We start from the raw sequence: 19,733 nt of genomic DNA, 5'->3' as shown, positions 1-19,733 counted from the left end.
CTGGAAACTTTCACAATCCTTTATGAGTGTGCTACTGCAGGGTTTAAAATTATTTTTCCTAAGTGGACAAGAGGGTTTCATTAAAAAAGATATTGTTTACCAAGAAAGCCACAGACTGGCTTCGAAACAGCTGTATCCGTACTGCTTAGGCATCCGCAGGCACCCAGCGCCCTTCAGAGGGAGCAATAAACTTCGCATTTTATGTGGGGATATTTTACCAGCAATTTTGTTTTTTTGCCTCTTAAAATTTTTTAGGAAGAAAAAAAAGAAATCGAGACATTTTACTTCGTGCTGTTTATAAAACATCTTCCTATTAGTGTTATGATGGTTAGATGTAGAATTTGTTTTTGCCCTCCTTGTAGAATTAAGTTCCAAGGTGATGCTGTTCCCCATCCCCCACCCCCATCCCCCACTCCTGCCCTCCAAAATCTGGCTGATCACATTTGAAAATGTCTGAGTTTACTCTGAATAATCAGCCAAGGTGATCTGAGACTCTTTCTGGATATTATTTTTGATTAAAGACAACAAAACGAGCCTGGCACTCTCCCTGTGTGCTGGGATTACAGGTATTCAGACACACATTGTCTGTACCGCTGCACAGATGTGCGTTCATTGCTTTGCTCATGGAAAATCCAGTTATTCTGGATCAGAGACTGAAATGCTTTCTTTATTCCGTTTCCTCTTGTTCTGTTGGAACACCATTGCATCCTGCTGGTGTTTTCTGATTTGGCCTGGACACCTCTGAGCGGACATTATAGAAAAGCTTGTGCTGAGGCACATGGGGCCTCCCCTTCTGTTCTGGTGCTGGGGGGTGTGGTGGGGGGAGGGGGACATGGGGCCTCCCCTTCTGGCTCTGGTGCTGGGGGGTGTGGTGGGGGGAGGGGGACATGGGGCCTCCCCTTCCGGTTCTGGTGCCGGCTCTGGTTCTGGCTCCAGTTCTGGTTCTATGTTCTGTTCCAGTTCCTCCCTCTGCCTTTTCCCTTTTCATCTCCTTGTACCCCATTTTCAAACCCCTTCTCATACCCTCCCTATACTCATTTTTTCCTTCTTTTATTTTTCAGAATGTCATTTTAATGCTTAATATATGTATATTCTGTCATTTAAAAAATTGTACAAGGGATTACAATTTAACAGTGGTCTAAACATTCACACAGTGAGAATAGGAGGATATTCTTAGGAGAGGATCACAAGGGCTCAATAGCTGTGTGCATATGATCATATAAAATGATGCTTATCAAAATGAACTTCAAGAAATGGAAGGAAGAGATTTTTTAAAAAGTTCTATTTACATTTTTCTTTCCTTTCTTTCCTGGTTTATTCCCTTCTGTCACTGTATTTGACAGTGTGTATAAGTTCATCTTATTTGGGGAAGGGAAGGGGAAGCACAGAAATGGTGGGACAAAGGGTAAACTAATTCAGAAGTGAAACTTGCTAGACATTGTTAGAAATGAACTATACAACTTGGAGGAGGGGGAAGGAAAGTCGGGAGGGGAAAAGCTGGGAGAGAAGGAGGGAGGGGGTGACAATGTTCAAAAGGAAATATACCCATTACCTGACATGTAACTGTAACCCCTCTGTATATTACCTTTGCAATAAAATTTACAAAATAAAATAAGTAGATTGTCCATTTATGCATATGGTGTATCTTGATTAGAGTTACCCCTTTCACCATTTCTCCTCATCCCTTCCCCTGCCAGTTTCACTCAGTTTTCTAGCTTCATTTCCAGTTTTTCCCTCCTTGTTCATTGGTTTCCACTGTCGTGTTGCTCTCTTGTTTCTGCTGCTTCACTGGAGCCACTCCATGGCCTTCTCAGGTCTTCCCTGTGGGTCTCTGTTCTTCTCCTTCACGCTGATCATCTGCAGTCTACTCCTGACTTCCCCTTCCTATGGCACCTGCTTACCAGAACTGGAAACCTAGAGAAGAATGAGATGCTACTATGGGTTGAACTGTGTTTCTACTTACCAAAAGTCACATGTTGGGGTCTTAACCCCCACTATCTTAGAATTGAATGATATCTAGAGATAGCACCTTTGAAGTAGTGGTTAGTTAAGTGAGCCCTGAGGTGGTTCCAATCCAGTGTGACTGGTGTTCTTGTAAGGAAACTTGGGCAGAGACATGTGATGGAGGGAGGATGGCGGTGGGTGACAGAGCCGTCCTCACTACCCCTGCATGCATTTCAACATCTGGGATCCAGAGTTGGAAAAAAAATGTTTTCTGTGTAATTTGCTCTGTCTTTGGTACTTCCTTACAGCAGCTCAGACACAAATTCAGATACTGTCCCTGTCCTCAAGGGCAGCACTATAGGGAGATAAAGATGCACACAGACCCCTATCAGGGTGAAGGCACCACAATGAAGATGGTTAGAGAGAGGGCTCAGGGAAAGCCCTCTGGAGGCAGGAAGGCTTCTTGAGGAGGGAGCATGGAGATCATAACTTCAATGATTAGCAAGAACTTTCCAGGAGGCATTTAGAGGAATGTTCTTGGGACACAGGGGAAATTAGGAGTTGAAGGAGAGCTGTGACAGTGAATGAATTCTGTCATCACAGAGGGGGACACACACAGTGTGTTATACAGCTCTGCGCACCCTCAGGCTGGGACACCCCTTCCATCCTCCCCTGCTTCCTTTGGAAGGAACATCTCTGCTCATGGAGCACATGCTCTCTCCTCTAGGAGTCAATGGAGTGACCACCCTTGGATTTCAATTATGAAGGGAGTAGCAGCCCTGTTGTCTATGGCACATAACCCAGTGGTCTAAAATAGCAACATCTGTGTCCCCTGTAGCTCTGACCTGTGGGCACTGTTTTCTTGGAGTCTCTCATGCTTGTACAGTCATTTGGTCACTAGAACTGGACTAGATCTGAGAGCTCAACTGGGTTGGGTCTCGGATGCCCTCATTACTCCTGAGGCTGACACCCAGCCAGTCATAGGATGTTGGAAATAACTTTGGCACTCAGGGCCCCACCTTGTTTCTTTGTCTGCTGGCTGGCAGTGCCTTCGAAAATGGTGGTGCTGGCATCTTCAGATTTCCTCTAGAATGGTTGGCTTCCTCTAGAATGGTTGGCTTTCTCAGGAGACCAGAGAAGAAACTTGTGCACTAGCCCAGAAGACATACCCTATTGCTTCTGCCACATTTTATTAAACATGTCAGCTGGTCAGGATGTATGAGAGCTGGAAAGGGTAGGAGTAGTGGTGGAGAAGTTAATGGCTGAAGGCAGATGGGGGATGGAGGTAGGGATTGGGGGTTTGTCTTGACTTCTGCTTTCTTGTGGCTCATGAATCTGGGAGATGACTATTGAGGACTTGAGCCGACCCAAGTAGAGAATCTTCTCTGTGTGAAAAAACTGGACTGAAAGAAAATGAAATGTAAATCAAAGCAAAGTAAGCTGGACTGAGAGAACACAAGTTACATGGTTTCCTTCATTTGTGGTAGCTAGACTGTGCCTATAAATCTACAACTAAACACACTTGGATGGTAAAAAAAAATACTTTGGGACATGACAAATTAGTCAGGTCTCTAGACATTGATACACAGTGAGGCCAAAGGAGGATATTCTTAGGAGAGGATTACAAAAGTGTAATACCTATGTGCATCTGATCATATAAAGTAGTATTTATGGAAACAAACTCCAGGAAATGGAAACAAGAGTTTTTTTTCTTTGTTCCTGTGTTGCTTTTCTTTTCCTTTTGTCTTGTTTGTTCATTTATCCATCTTTGGAAGGATAAGGGGATGGGGACACAGAAATGGAGGGACAAAGGCTGAACAAATGCAGCAGTGGTACTCAGTCGACATTATATTGCAAATGAACTCTACAAGTTGTGGGTGGGAAAGGAGAGAAAAACTGGAAGAGAGCAAGGGGAGAAACTTTGTCCCAAAAGAAATGTTCTCTTTATCCAACTTATGTAACACTAACCCCTCTGTATATGACCTTTATAATAACAATACAAATGCATGAAAGGAAACAAATAAGAAAACCAAAAGTAATTGTGAGATCTTTTTCTTCAGGCCAGATGACTATGCATGAGTGTCCTTGGATAGTTCAACTAGGGACCCAAGTTCCCATGGGACCAAGATCTGCAACAGATTCCTAGCCAGCTGGATTACTCCAAGGTGACTTGGCAGTGAACTAAGTCTCTAGTGAAGCCTTTAAGCCCGAATTCAGTATAAGAGGGCCTCTCTCCACCACGCCTGTGTCTCATTACAAAAGAGTAGCTATGAGCCGCCTGGATCTATGCTGTGTGTAGCACGGAGGGGAAATCCTCTTTGAAGACACAGCCACAGGACTGAAAGTCAAGGTGAAGTTGAGGCAGTTAATTCCTCACCTGCGAGGTTTCACTCAGTTGTAGTTCAGCAGCATCAATGCGGGAGACCATAGCACGGAGAGAGGACAACTGAATTCTAAGTAGAAGCCAAGAATGAGCTGAACATTCTGTGTGGAGCCTCTCTGGGGTGCCCCCTTCTTGCTCCCCAATACTTGTTCCTGAGGCAGATATCCCTCAGCTCACAGACCCACTGCCTAATTTGTGGCCTTTTTCCCTGTGGTATTTACATTCATTCTCTCCCCGCCCCCAGACAGATTCCTTCTGCCATATGTTCATTGAATCCTAATTGTGGTGTATGGACATCTTGTGCACTTAGCGGCTGGGTCCCTGGAGGCTCTGGCAGCCCATTGCCACCTGACCCATGAAGCCATGTCAGTTTCCTCGGGCACCTCGGGGAACGTGGATCTCCATTCCTGATTAAAATCTGGGCAAGTCCAGAATTGTGTGTGTGTGTGTGTGTGTGTGTGTGTGTGTGTGTGTGTGTGTGTGTGTGTGTGTGTGTGTGTGTGTGTGTGTGTGTGTATCTTGAATAGGAATGTCACATTGTTTGATTGCTACCAAATTATATCTCGCTTACTCATCTGTTGGGGAAAATGCAGCTACCATGCAAAATTCAATATGTCATCCCAAATCTGTGTTAAAATCAAATCTCCAAAGCAAGAAGGTTGAGCCTTTGGTGAAGTGACTAACACTGAGGCCTCCACCCTAATGAGTTCCATTAATGCCCTTTGAGAGGCTTCAGAGACCTGCCTGTCGCCTTTTGCCTCCACCCTTTGGCCGTGTGGGGTGAAGCAAGAGACATCACTGAGACAGCAGAAAGCTGCTCAGCAGACCCCAGAGCTGTTGGCGTCTCCATCCATGACAAGCCAGCCTGAGCACTGTGAGAAAGAATTTTCTACTGTTTGAAAATTACTCAGTCTAGCTGGGTACTGGTAATCCTAGCTACTCTGGAGGATGAGATCTAAGAATCCTAATTCAAATCGAGCCTAGACAGACAAGTTGGAGAGACTCTGACTTACAATTAACCAGCAGAAAGCTGCAAGTGGAGCTGCAGCTCAAGAGATAGAGTGTCTGCCTTGAGTGAAAGAGCTAAGGGAGCGCACCATGCTCTGAGTCCAAGCTGTGCTGGTGTATGTGCACGTGTGTGCACACACACAATTACTCAATCAAAGCCGTGTTATTACACCATCCTAAACTGATTGAAACAGCCATGTAATATATTCTTAGCCATTTCATTTCTCTAAATACAAGACTCCAAAGTTTAAAACTAGAAAGTGAAGGCTAAAAGGAGGAAAATTCCTGTGTTAGGAATGGTCTTTTTATTAACATAAATTCATTGTGCAAAGATATTTCATTATAATATCTCCACACAGGCATATAATGTACTGTACTGAAATTCTTCCCCTCTATTACTCTTCCTTATCCCTCTCCTCCAGTTTTTAAAATATTTATAAATGGATTTCATAATTCTGTTTCCATATAGGCATATAAAACACTGATCATATTTATTCCCCTCATTGTCTCCTCTCCCACAGATATACCCTTCCCTCAAATGCTCCCTGTTTTATACTCAGAATATCCCTATTTTAGGTCTAGATTCTAAATATGAAGAGAATGTGATATTTATCTTTCTCAATCTGGCTTCTTTTGCTTAATGTGATGTTGTTCAGGTTCCACAAATGATCCTATGAAAAACATAATTTAATTCTTAGTTATGGCTGCATAATATCCCATTTGTACCTATATACATTTTCTTTACCCATTCATAGGTTGATGAGCACTGAGGTTTATTCTATAACTTGGCTACTGTGACAAGTGCAGCGGTGAATGTGGATAAATGGGTATCTCTACTATGTGCTTACATTCTTTTGGCTAGAAGGCCAGGAGTGATATAACCGGATAATATTGTAGTTGTATTTTTAGTTTCGTGAGCCTTCATATTGATTTTCACAGTGGATGGGCTGAGTAATTACATTCCCACCAACAGTGCCCTCCCCACCAAAATCTTCTGTCCCCAGCCTCACCAGTGTTATTGTTTCTTCTTGATGGTTGGCATTCTGAGTGGGGTGAGATGGAGCTTCAGTGTTGTTCTGATTTGCATTTCCTTTATCTAAGAATATCAAACAAGAAATGTTAATTTTTAAATCCATAACCAGGACTACAAGTCTTCACGTGCCGGTTTTTAGAGAACATTCCAGGGGTGTGCGCTTTGCAGTGTGTAGCCGTCAGGAGAAAGCTTGTTTTTCCCTCTGCTCAGCCTTTCCCTGTCTGACAGGAGAATGGGAAGGGAGGAGCAGAGAGCAGACACAGGGAGCCGGGCAATCTTAAGTGCTGGTGGTGATTTCTTCTGGGCACGCTGCTCTGCTCTCAGAACTGGTCAGAAGGGCTGGCTGGCATTTGGGGGTGAGACCGGCCTCGCAGTGAACCAGTGCTCTGTTCATCCTTTTCTTTGAAGTTCTCCCCTTAGGAGCTGCTTCTGGACTTAAGAGTTCTTTGGGGCTGGGAAGGTGGCTCAGTGGTAGAGTGCTTGCCTTGCATGTCTGAGGCCCTGGGTTCGATTCCTCAGCACCACATAAGCAAAAAGAAAAAAGCCGGAAGTGGCGCTGTGGCTCAAGTGGTAGAGTGCTAGCCTTGAGCTGAAGAGCTGAGTTCAGTCCCCATGACCGGACCCCCCCCAAAAAAAGAGTTCTTGGAGTTGATGGCTTTTTATTGTTTATGGCGACCAGTTATGTCACAAATTAGATGCCACTTGGTGGTCTTATTTATATTTATTTTAAGAAAATATGTACTGGACTTTTCCATGGCTTTGAAATTGCTGTGAGTTCTCTCTGGCTCAACTGCTTTCTTGTGTACTGAAATACCCCTACTCACATGTAAAAAACATCCTGTGGCCAGAAGTCACCTTGGCTGAAGATTGTGTGTGTGTGTGTGTGTGTGTGTGTGTGTGTGTGTGTGTGTGTGTGTGTGTGTGTGTGTGTGTGTGTGTGTATGTATGTGTGTAATATCCACTTACAATAGAAAATTGACCAACTTGCTAATATTCTGCCTTCCCACTTTGAATGCCTTTGTAAGCCTCCATAAGCCTTAGTGAATTCTGTCTCATTCTTCATATTTCCAGATCCTACTTTTACATGGAAGCCCTTCAAGTCCTTTGGATTATTTTTATTGTTTTCTTCTAGTTCTGTAAGCTCTTTCTGTAGAGCTATGCCACAGAAAATAATTCAGGAATATTTCAGGAATTGAATTTATGTCCTTTCACAAACATTTAATCGCGCTTTATTTTCCTCAGGTCACAAACTGTGGAAAGGTTAGCAATTTATTTTTTTGGTTATGGGGCTTGAACGCTGGACCTTGAGCTCTTCAGATCAGCTCAAGGCTAGTGCTCTACCACTTGAGTTACAGTGCCACTTCCAGTTTTCTGGTGGTTTATTGGAAATAAGAGTCATGGACTTTCCTGCCCAGGCTGGCTTTGAACCATGATCCTCAGATCTCAGCCTCTTGAGTAGCTAGGATTACAGGTGTGAGTTGCTGGCGCCTGGCAGCAAATGTTTTTGTTTACAGTTATAATCATACTTAATAGATTGCCTTACTGTTCAGAAGGGCAGAAGCTCCGAGAGCTTTGGAGAACTGGTCCACGCAAATTCCTTGAGAAAGTTCTTGGTTGTTAAACACAGCCTCCTTCAAATCAGCTACAATGGAAGCATTTACACCATAGAAATTGGCAAACACTCAATATCAGGGCTCATTGTTTTTAAAAAATTAGCCATTTATCTGTCACATCACTGGTTACAAACAATAGCATGACTATGAATGCTTCTGTGCTGTTTACATCAGCTTCTGGTTCAAGAAATATTGCTATTAGAAGAGACTGTGTTCATTCAGTGAAGAGAAAAACACAGAGATGATTTTTATAACCAAAAGACCTGCTAATAGGCTTGAAAGATGATCATGTGTATTGTGAATAGTCAATAGGGAAGGGAAGCTACTGGATGCACTGCATAAATTGTTTCCTATTTATCCAAATAACCATCTCCATCCGGAATGCCTGCCTATTATGATGTCATCATTACGCATTGTGCTATGTTGATTCAGATGACGTCTCCAAGTCTTATCTTCCTCCATTGTCCCTTCACTCATTCATGTATTCTTCGTTCGTTCCTTCATGGTTTGTGAATGCTTCCTGTAGATGAGGGCCCAATGAGGGCTGAAGGAGCATGAAGACTTCCTGAAATGATTCCTGTTCAGGCTGTGCTCGGTCTCTGTCTCAGATCCTCCCAGTGTCCCACTTGTGACAAAACCATTCTCGTCCACAACACACAAGCTCTGAGATTGCATGAATCTCTCTTTTGGAAGTCTGAATGAATTTGTAGTGTTTCTCTTCCACCAAGTGCTTCCTTCTCATTTCTGCAGTCCTCCTTACTGTTACTGTAAGATGCTGTCTGTGTCTCCACAATTGTGCTATGGTTTGGATGGCACCTTCCCTGATGATCGGTTTTGTCTGTAGTGCAATGTGCATGGCAGTTCTAATCCCACTGCAGTACAGCTGCCATTTGGGGACGGCAATCTGTTTGCGTAAGTACGGATGGCATCGTGTGTTCTGCTAAGTTCACTCAAATAATGAGGGATCACAGTAAATGCTGTTTATAAGTCAATTATTTCTTGGATTTTTAGCTTATGTAGGATTGTTAGCTGATCCAATGGCCTATTGATATTATTCGCAAACAACAAATACCCTGTTACACTAGACTATTAAAATGATTGGGGATAAGGTTCTAATACAGAAAGGTTGGAATTGTTAACTCTAGAATGAATGCACATGCGTTTTTCTCAGGAGGATGGGATTGGTCTGCCTCCTGAGGTCTGCGTTCCCGTGCTTTGCAGGTTCATCTCCTGGGATTACACTCAGGGGATGGGCAAAGCTAAGTGGTCCAGCACCTCTTAGAGATGCTCCGGCCAAGGGAAATTCCAAGTGATGGTTAAATGTCTTCAAGCTATCAGAGATTGACAAGAATCCTCACCTTTCACATATCTATTTGCGAACATATCTATTTGGAGCTGGACTGGGCTTCAGTTGGTTGATTCACTCATATAGTAACTCATATAACAGAAGTAACGTGTAGCAGGATACTTCCTGCAGCACCATTTGCAAGTTCAAGAAAGAGGGAGAAGCCTGAACACCAAGTAGTGAGGAATTGGTGAAGCGTAGAGCCCTGAGCTGGGATTTCACTTCTGGGGAAGATTTGTCTTTGAACAGCAAGGCCTGGAGATGGTGGCCCAGCCTTGGTTTGAGCAAGGGTGCGGGCAAGAAGGGCTTTCTGGCCTCACCCATGTTTTTACAACTCCTGTCATTCCACATGAAGCGTTCCTCACCCTGCTCTTCCTAGGTTCCCTTCTAACCGGGGCCAGGTGGAGTTTGTGCGAGCCACGTGTTCACCTGGCCTGTCTTCGTCTCTGTCCCCTTTGTGATTGTGGCTTTGTGGTGAAATGTGTGTCCTCTGTAATTCAGGTGTTGCAGTGTGATTGTGTGAGGCGAGTTGCCTGGGGTCTCTTTCTTGTCCCTGAGGTGCTGGGGTGTGGGGGGTGTCCTGGGAGGAGTTGCTCTTCTCTTGCCTTTCTGCCTTCTCCCACGTGAGGACACAATAAGAAGCGTCTCTCTGGATCCTGGAATCTTGGCTATGGATTTTCAGCCTCCTGAACTGAAAGAATAGAGGTCTGCTTATTATAATTATTCAACCTGTGTTATTCCATGATGGCAGCCCCCACACACAGACAGCCCTTTAGTCCTCACCCATATTAATGGGGAGTGCTTGGAAGTGGGGGACACCATCAATCCATGATGGACTACTCTCTAGCTCCTAAAGATTCATGTCCTTCTTACCTTCTGCCCCTGCTGGTGGCCTGAACCACCCAAAGTTCCTCAGCAGCCACCGAGAGGATCTAGCAGGCAGCCACTGGGAGTTTGGCTCTGTAGCTGAGTTTACCATTTGCAGAATGCATTTGCATCTTGAGCTCATTCCATACTTACAATTCCAGTTAAGAAAAATAGGCCTGGCATAAGTACAGAAGGTACAAGCACAAAGGTCCTCCCCTTGATGACTATGGACGTGAGAGGGAAGGTCACAGAACTCAGGAGTCATGGTGGGGTCAGAGGTCACAGCCCCTGCCGGGCACCCGCTTCTCCCATTCCACCATTCATTTGTCTCTGTCTTGGCCAGCAGGAATTGATTTAGTGATGTGTGGCCTCAAAACCAGAGTGGTTTTCAGATTGATATATAATGTACATGGTCTGCTACGTGTGTTACGTGGTATACAGTAGGTGGAAACAGGAGACAAGAAAAGCCAGAACCTTCCTAGAAATCACCATGTCTGGGCCACACAGGCATCCTCTTATGGGGTACCTGGGGCCATCGGGGAGAAGTCTCTGTCACTCTGCAAGTCCCTTCCATTTGGTCACTCATGTGGGTCACGGCGGGGCCAGGCCAGGCCCTTCCTCAGTGCGAGGCTGCTGCTTTGTCCTTTGGTTCAGTTGAATGGCCTGATAAATAGCACACTAGCTATAGCTGTTCACGGGATGTGTTTTTCTGAGCAACATATCAATGTCCACTCTTACTGGCTTGGTCTCGATGGGTGGGCCTCAGTGAGTGGCCTGAGGATTGGGAAATGCTGGATAATCAGGTGGAGGAAGACACACCAGGCCTGAACTGACCGCCAGGCTCTCTTCTTGTCTGGTTCAGGAGATTTTTGGGGGGGGGCAGTCACTGTATGTAATGCAGTCAGTTATTTTTCTTTTTCTTTCCTCTTTCTAAAATTCACTTTGTAGATCAATACTACATCTCCAGTGTCAAATAATTGATTCAAATGCCTTTTCTCATTTAGAGGCCATTTACAAAAAAAAAAAAAAGGAAAAAAGAAAAAGAAAAGAACCTCATTTCTCTGATGAAAATTAGGCTCTAGACAGTTTGCTGGCCTGTGAGCTAGGGAAGTAGTGCTGCTGGGAAATGGCCATCATCAATGATGCGATTGCAGCATTTAAAGCTTATTAAAGTCACACTTTACTGCACCAAGCAATTTTTGGCTCTTGCCAGTGTGGGTTATTTCAGTATCCCTGTGTGGTATGCCCTTGGTGGAGATCCCTAAAGAAGTCTTATGGTTAGGCTCACGGAGAGAAATTGAATCATGTGTGAATATTTGAGAGAGTCTTACTGCAAATGTAATGCATTTTCTCTTTGACTTGTCAGTAGAAGAGAGATATACAAAGGATCATAGAAATCTGGAGAGGTTAAAATAGATGCACCAAGCCTCCATCTTTCTGCTTCCCACATTGCCGTTTCATTCTATCTAGTTCCATGCCTCAGTTTCCTCATCTGAACCTGCGTTATATGATTACTGGAAGACCAGGGAAATGAGCACAGGCACTGTGTGAAAATGAGTTCCTGACTTACCGACAACACACACTTCATGCCAGGCATTATAGTGACTGCAATTCCTTTAGCAGCTGAGACTCAAGCTGGTTTCTGCTTCTCAGACCAGGAGCTCTGCAGAGCTCAGCAGAATACATCTTATGTCAAACTGGGTCTTCCATAGCCATGTGCTTCTGAGACCCAGTGTAATGGTTGGGAATGTGGGTTACTGATTTGGAGCAAATAATAACAAATGGACATTTCTATTTCTTGGAGCCTAAAGGCCATAACATCATCTTAAGCAAAAACCTATGCAGGGTTGTCAAGAGGCCCTGAGTCAGATGACTTCCAACCAATACACGGGGAGATGACACCACAGCATGAATTGCACATATTCTGATCGTTTTATAGAAAACCTCCCAGATTAATGACTTGAACTTTGCATGTCAATCTTATTCACAGGTTCACTGTCAGCTCAGTGCTACAATGCTCATGATGATGTATTCTGACAGCAGCACCTGGCGCCCCTTCCGTGATGCCTGCATGTGAGGTCCACGTGGCTGACCGTGCGGGATCCCCATTCATCTTCTGGTCTTGGCATCCTTCTCCAGCTCCATGGGCCCACCAAGCAAATGCTGGTTCAGGAAGAATGGTCCCAGCTGTTCGTGCAGTGGTGACCTCCAGCCACCTGCCCATGTCCGTCTGCCAAAGAACGCAGGGCTGCATCCCACCCATCAGAAGGAATCTGGGAGCTCGTCCTGGACCCCAGGGAGGAGGAACGCTCACGATTTATAGTGCGAAGGTGTCGTGGCTGCTGCAAAGGTGAGAATGACAAGAAAACTGGAGCCAGAGTCCATTTCTCTGAGCGTGTGCAGCCCCCTCTCAGAAGCCACACTTACCAAAATGGTTAGCAAGTCGATCTCACAACACATGCTAGTTTCGTTTGTAGTCAGATGAGGAGTGGGAAAAATGTCATGTGTGAAGTGCTCCTCTAACACTCTAAAGAGAGAATGAGAAATTGGGGTTGGACACCTTCCACAGGCTCTTCCTCCACCTGCCGCCAGCCCCGCCCTGCCCCAGGCTAGCTGAGGAGTGGGAAGGGGAAGGTGTTCTGGGTGAGTAGTTTGTGGGCCCTGGGGTCCTTCCCTCCTGGGGTGGGAGGGGTCCCCCTCCTTAATAGCAACTCCCAGTGGCCTCATTAGGGCAGATGGAAGTGTCTTCATGATTTGGCCCAGCAGCTCATCCTACTGCTGATCTGTGGACCCCAGGGCTCTTCTGCATCCATATGCGGGAACATGGAGGCTCCAAAATGCGGTCTGGACTCTTTCGATCAAGAGGCCAAGAGAGAGCTGAGTACCACCTGTAGAAACCCCCCCAGACCTGACCCTTGGAGCCCCGGTAGCAGAGGGCGTGGGAGCTGATGGTCCGTCTTTGCATACTGGTCACGTCCTGGATCCCTTCTTTCCCGTGTGGCCCCAGGTTCTCTTCCCTCCTCATCAGCCACATGTCCCTGCAGATGTGTCACCTCCTCCAACACGCATGCCCGGGGCCTTTGCTTTATCCCCTGTGCATTGCAGACCACTGCCCAGGGATAGGTATGTTTTTCTGATCCCTGGACATCTCTCCCACTTCTGACATCCACGAAGAAGGCCAAGAGCAGGGGGGCTTGGCTGCGGTTCCCACTCGGTCCCCACTGTAACAGAGAACTCTGTGCAGTGCACATGCGCACTAAGCATCTCAGCACGCAGGCATATATGGGGCCAGGGGATGCCTCCCCTTAGGTCTTATCAATGGTTCATGACAGGCATCCTGCAGGACAGGAGTGCTCATCTTCTCCAGATTCTTCACCTGCCTTTCTTGGGCCTTACCCTGTCTTAAGACCCAATGATTAGGGGTGGGTTCAACTGGCAGGGGAGCCAGTGAGGACTGAAGAGCCAGGGGCCTGTAGGGATTGGGCGTGGCAAAGACGGCTCTTTCACTTTAGGCTATAGTATCTGCCCGGTCCCTTTTCCCACAGCTAACTTCCCATTGCCCTACTCCCCTATCATCAGCCCATTCATAAAGCTCCTTGGTAGCCCCTTTGGATGTCCCTGTCTTCCCCACAAGGGTGCTGAGGGACAGGGTCCTCGGTTCTCCTGGGCTCCTGTGTCCAGGACCACCTGCCTTGCCTCTCCTGCGGCTGCTAGGATCACCAGCTGCAGTGAGGGGCAGGATCCTCCGAGTGGAATTAGAACACATGTTCTGAGAAATCCACAGAACCCAGGTCCAAGTGAGTAGCACCAGCTAGCCACTGGGGTCTCACGCCGTGGCTCCTGCTGCTAATCCTAGCTACTTAGAAGGCTGAGATCTGAGGCTGGAAGTTTGAAGTCAGCCCTGCTAGACAAAACTCTGAGATGTTTATTTCTAATTAACCAGCAAAAAAAAGCCAGGAGTAGAGATGTGGTTCAAGTGGTAGAGTCCCAGCATTGAGTGTGAATGTTGAGTGTAAGACCCTGAGTTCAAGTCCCAGTGCCAGGACACACACACACACACACACACACACACACACACACACACACACACACACACACACACACACACACACACACACACACACACACACACACACACACACACACACACACACACACGGAAGCAGCACCAACTAGAGAGGGAAAGGAGAATGTAAAGGTGGTATTCAGCCTCCCCCACCCTCCCTGTCTTCCTTTGCTCTTCCTCCCTCTAACTGTCATGGTGGAGAATGAGTGTGTCATGTCCCGTCCGGGTTTGAGCTGCCTGGCTTTGAGTTTTGCTTCTCCCCTGTATTTTCTGTGCAGCATAGAGGGTTTCTTACCCTGTTATTTTCCTGGTCTGTCCCATGGCCAGGGTACCATTTTAACAGGATCGGGAGAATTAAGCAACATGGCGCTCAGGAAGTGGGGGCTAAGCCCCGTGGGCGTGAGCAGGAAGAGCAATGCCAGCCAGGGAGGAAGCGGGGCGTCTTCACACTGGGGGTGCCAGGCTGCCCACAGCCACATTCAGCAGATGCCGAGGGGTATGGTGGCGGCCATGCTGCTGCCAGAGGGGTATTTTTTATTTTGACTCATGGTACAGTCACCTGAAGAGGAAATCATGGTAGCATTTGAATTTACTTTTCAAAGACAGAATACAGATACTTTGGGGAATGAGAAGCAAAGTCTGGGAAAGATCAACCCAGCCAGCGCTCAGCCCGATGGAAGCTCCCAGAAGGAAGCTGGCTGTGAATGCATCCCCGCTTCCAAGTGTGATTCTGCAGATGCACTTTGATTTCACAGCCGTTGATCAATAATTCATTTGGCTTGTGACTGCCGATGACATGATTTAATATGTCCGGCTAAATTATGTTCCCTCAGGAATGCTCATGCATACCAAAGGAAAACTGACAATTACCGTAGTGCCGGCCTCCACACATTGCACCCCGCTCTGGACTTTGCAGGCTGATGACCGCCCCAACCAGATCAATAGGGGCCTCCACGCAGAGGAGTCCTTAAAGATCCAGGAGCACAGCAGGGTGTCCCATTAACCCAGGCACAGTTCACAGGACCTAGCATTGATGACTGCGAGCACCGACTGTGGAGGTCAGAGCACAAGGTCAAGGTGGCAAACACCAGGGGAGACTGAGACGGGGTGGAGTGATCAATCCCTTCAGGATGCTCTTCCTTCTTTTCACCCTTGGCTGCTGCCTCTGCCGATCTCACCGCAAGCCTCTTCCAGCATCTCCTGGTTCAGAGGAGACACAGAAGCAGCCGGCACATGTTTTTGATGGTATCTTGACGGTGAGCTTCTTCCATGAAATACACATCTTCCGGGGCTTGGGTTCCATTAGGAAGGGAATCTGGTCTCTAGGAGATCTCGGGTGAGACTGTGTTCAGTCCAGGGGAGAGCTGAAATGATGAGGCCAATCCTTGGCTTGCGCTGTGGTTCAGCCGTGCGGATGCAGGCTAAACACCGTTTCCCTCGCGTTGGAAGCCCGTCCTTCCTCTGTTGCTACTGTCTCCTACTATAAAAAGGAGCGGTAGACTTCGCCTCAGGCTGTCTGGACTTGAATTCTGGCTCATCGGCTGTGTGCTCTTGGCAAGGGGCTTAGCCTCTCTGCTTTCCTATCTGTAAATAGGCACATCATCCTACACCTATGGTGGTTGCAAAGCTTAGATGGACGTTAACGTGACCACTTCCTCAGTGCAGTGGTGGCATTTACTTACGAAGAGATACTTACGAAGATGTTACTATAATAATCCCTAGTGTTGTTTTTATGGGTGGTTTCCTAATGGATCACTCTACCTCCGACCACTCCAACTCCATCCATCACTGCCAGCCGGGCTGATGCTGGATTCGCACCTCCGGGATACTGGGCTCTGGGGTTGGAATGGACTGAGGGTCTGAAGAAGGGAACAGGAGGTCTGGGAGGAGACAGTGGCCTGCCTGCCTGGACCAGAATCAAGTGGATCTGGGCAACCTCAAGGGGCCTGGCGTGATGCGTCTCCTGAGACGTGGGGGGTGGGGAGCAGATGCACCCGAGGCTGGCTCAGGCTGACAAGGGCTCGGGCTATTTGAGAAGCCGGAGTCAGGTAGTGAGAGGCTCAGGGTAGGACACCAAGCCACATGAAGGAAGGCTGGAACAGGATATGTGAATCCGTTTGAAGTTGTGAGAAAAAAATCAGTACTGAAAAAGAGCATTTAATACGGGGTTTTGTGCCAAGAGTGACATGAACAAATGCACACGGAGGGGACCGACACAGAAGGGCTGTTCTAGCTTCCCATCAGGCACAGCAACGGACACAGTGCACATCTACCCTGCTTCCGTGTGAGGCCAGAGTCTGCTGCCTGAGAGGGGGCAGGCCTGGCCCCTCTGGGATTGGCAGGGGAGACCCCATGTCCTTGCCTTTCTGACTCCTAGGAAACTTCTGCAACCCTTGGCTTATGGTTGAACCCTCTGTCTCAACACACATCCCTCTCCCCTTCAACGTGCATTTCTCCATTTCAATACACATCCCGCCACACTCCAGGTCTGTGGTCACGTCCCCTTTCTCTCTCGGAGTGGAATTCTACTGCTTCTCCTCTTCCTGAACATCCATGCTGGGCTGGTTTAGACAGCGGAAGCTCTGAGCTTTCCCAGTCTTTTAACTGCCAAGCCCCCTTCAAACGAACATCCTTACAAGTTGCAGGATTGGGACCTGGGCATTGCTCACCAACCATGAGGAGCGAGCCGGCGGCCCTGCTCCACAGCGGCAGTGGGAAGAGGACATGGCTGAGAGGGATGTGGGGCAGGGCCCACGTATGCTGGCCTGTGACCGGTCTTGGGAGGTAACCGAGAAAGAGGAGGATGAAGGACAATGCCAGGTTCCTTGGTTGGAAGTAATTGATGAAATAATGACTGACTCATCCAAAGGGTTTATTCATAGCAACTAATGATGACTAGAAATTGTAAAAGTGTCTAATTTCTAAGGTCTATGACAAGGAGAAGAACTCATAATTATAAACTGGATAGCACTGGATATTATAGACTGAGTTTGCCTGAATCATTAATTAGCAAATGAATCAACAGCTGTTGCTATATCATAAACAAGCTATCTAAATTTTTTTTTTAAAGAATCATGCAGCAAAAGAGAAAGATCCATAAAGGTGAAGATTGAGAAATACTTCTTAGAACTATAGTACTTTTATGTTTCAAGACATATTTTAAAGACTCTGTCAGATAACTATCAACTTTCAGTCAAAATGCTAAAGGATAAGCCACAACAAACGCAACCCTTTAATTTTAAAAAAAACGGATGGGGAATAAAATAGCTGTGTATTTGCCAACATCTAAAGACATCGGAGACTTTCATTTCTGCTCAGTGACGGTCAGCTTCCATCTTCCCATGTTTCCTCCTTTTCTGCTGTAGTTATAGAATCAAGTGCTGTGTTGTCCCCCAGCTCAAAGCACTTGCTGGCGACTCCTGGTTTTGTGGGTCAGCATCTCAGGCAGAGTTCCTCTGGGTCTTCATGGCACTGGCATGGGCTGGGACTGCTCCGTGGGGCTGTCCCGTGGCCCTCTTCCCGTGGCTGGTGTCTGTCAGACCGTCCTGCTGGCTGCACTCACCGCTTGCTGTCTCTGACAGGGTGGGCCACGGTGTGGGCTCGTGGACCCTGCCACTGCCAGGCTCTCCCCAGGCTGTAGGCTCTCGGTGGTCTCTTCGGCAGGGCAGTGGATTGTTTTGAAATCCCTGGCCCCACGTCAAGGCAGATGCTGGGTGCTGGCCTAGGGCAGGGCTACCAGATTTAGCTCCAGAGAGAATGCCCAGTTGACTTGCATTTCAGGTAAGCAACCGTCACGCTCAGCATCATTAAAACACTGCACAAGATGCACAAAAGCAATGGCGACTGGCCTGACATTCACAGTGACCTAAGTGTCCTGTAATTTTTCTGCCTACCGTAACCTGGACTCACGTTCACCATCGTCTGCTTGTCAAAGGAGAATCAGCTCAGCTGCTCCCGGGGCCTTCATAGATGCCGTTTCCCCCGGGGGCAAGGACCAGATACCATGTGTCCCTCTTTCACGTGCCACACACAGGTTCCTGGCCTGTGCCCTCACTCAGGGTGTGAGGACACCCATATTCATGCTCTCTCAGCTTTCCATGGCCTCATGTGCCAAGGGTGAATACCACTGCTCACCTCGCATCGTGAGAACCTTAACAACAGGCAGCACGGCGCATGGTGGGAAGACCCCGGCAGACCTGAGTGTGAGTCCCCACTCTCCGAGGTAGGACCATGGTCTCTACGAGCTCTGTACCCCAGCTGGGTGGCTATGGCCGGGATTCCCACCTGGGCAGCAGCCAGGATTAAAGGAGGAGGCTAGTGGGTAAAACGTGACAATGAACATGTTCTCTATCAGCACGGGTCGCCATTCCCGTTGTTTTAACAAGTAAAGAGAAAGACAGTGTCCGTGATGAGCAAGGCTGTGAGTTGAGCAAGCTGCTTTAGCTCTGTGCAGTTCTGGTTTGGCCGCAGTGCTGACCCTCCTCACTGTGTGTGTGTGTGTGTGTGTGTGTGTGTGTGCACGTGCGCATGCGCGCATGCATGCGCATGTGCACGCTAGTACTGGGGCTTGAACTCATGGCCTCACATACTCCCTTAGATTTTTCACTCAAGCCTGGCACTTGAGCCACAGATCACTTTCAGCTTTTTGGTCATTAATTGGAAATAAGAGTCTTGTGGACTTTCCTAAGAAGCCCAGACTGACTCCTAACAATGACTCGCAGATCGCAGCCTCCTGAGTAGCTAGGGTGACAGGTGTGAGCCACTAGTACTGGGCCATCTGGTTTTAATATCGGTGTGGCGGCCATGGGAAGGAAGCCCTGGAAAAGGCAGTCTCTGCGGAATGGCTGTTGATTCCTTCACCCCCACTCAGGCCTTCTACCATACCTGTACTGCCACGAACGGTGTCATGGCTCAGCTTCACCTTTTAGATGAAGACTTTCTGCCCACCACACTACTGACATCTATACACTGCAAATGAAAAACTAGTAAGAGTGACATCTGCGCATAAGTATATTTCAAGCAGCTCCTCTGTACCCTTGGTGGACACAGGCTTGCTCCTAAGTTTATCTCCTGGATTTCTGCATAATTTCAGATTCTCTGGAGGAGCCCAGAGAAGACCAGTCAGAGTCATTTGGAGTCTAACCCTGAACATTCGGAATGTTCAGATGGGATATAGGCAAAATCATGCACGATATGCATTTTGAAAAAAAGTAAGTTTGAGGGCCTGTCATAGCCCATAAATTCCCCTTGTGAAAAGCCCCAGGCGTAATAAAAATGTCTCATTTAAAAAATTAAATGATCCTGTCATTTGTAACCAGGATTAATCGAATTTTAAAATGCAATGAGCTCAAATGAAGCTGGGTGAGTCACAATGGCCTTTCACATTTGCAATATTCTTAAGATAATTATTCATTAACACACCAGAAACTCTTTTAATGTAACATTATGGTGCAGAATCAAATACCCAAATGCAA

At 47.0% G+C, this 19,733-nt stretch overlaps 2 long non-coding RNA genes across 3 annotated transcripts in view; one reads left to right on the top strand and one right to left on the bottom strand.

The window, feature by feature from the left end:
• The window catches only part of LOC138838613 (uncharacterized), a 194,353-nt gene extending 174,834 nt beyond the window's left edge, over positions 1 to 19,519 (top strand). The window contains exons 4-5 of the long non-coding RNA XR_011375687.1: positions 12,184 to 12,543; positions 19,352 to 19,519. This is a non-coding gene — a long non-coding RNA (uncharacterized lncRNA). The remainder of the gene's footprint in view (positions 1 to 12,183; positions 12,544 to 19,351) is intronic.
• Positions 1,652 to 8,292, bottom strand: LOC138838607 (uncharacterized). Of its 2 annotated transcripts, XR_011375681.1 has the most exons (5): positions 7,912 to 8,292; positions 6,346 to 6,431; positions 4,322 to 4,397; positions 2,964 to 3,347; positions 1,652 to 1,914 (listed from the first exon to the last, which is right to left on the bottom strand). It is a non-coding gene; the product is annotated as an uncharacterized lncRNA (long non-coding RNA). The 2 variants fall into 2 exon arrangements; XR_011375680.1 differs by lacking the exon at positions 4,322 to 4,397.
• Positions 19,520 to 19,733: the final 214 nt, after the last annotated feature.

The sequence above is a fragment of the Dipodomys merriami genome, unplaced genomic scaffold (genome assembly GCF_024711535.1).
Source record: "Dipodomys merriami isolate MVZ:Mamm:240054 unplaced genomic scaffold, mDipMer1.0.p SCAF_285, whole genome shotgun sequence".
NCBI classification, from domain to species: Eukaryota; Metazoa; Chordata; class Mammalia; order Rodentia; family Heteromyidae; genus Dipodomys; species Dipodomys merriami.
The sequence above is the reverse complement of the archived record's forward strand: the minus strand, read 5'-3'. Positions and strand labels throughout refer to the sequence as shown.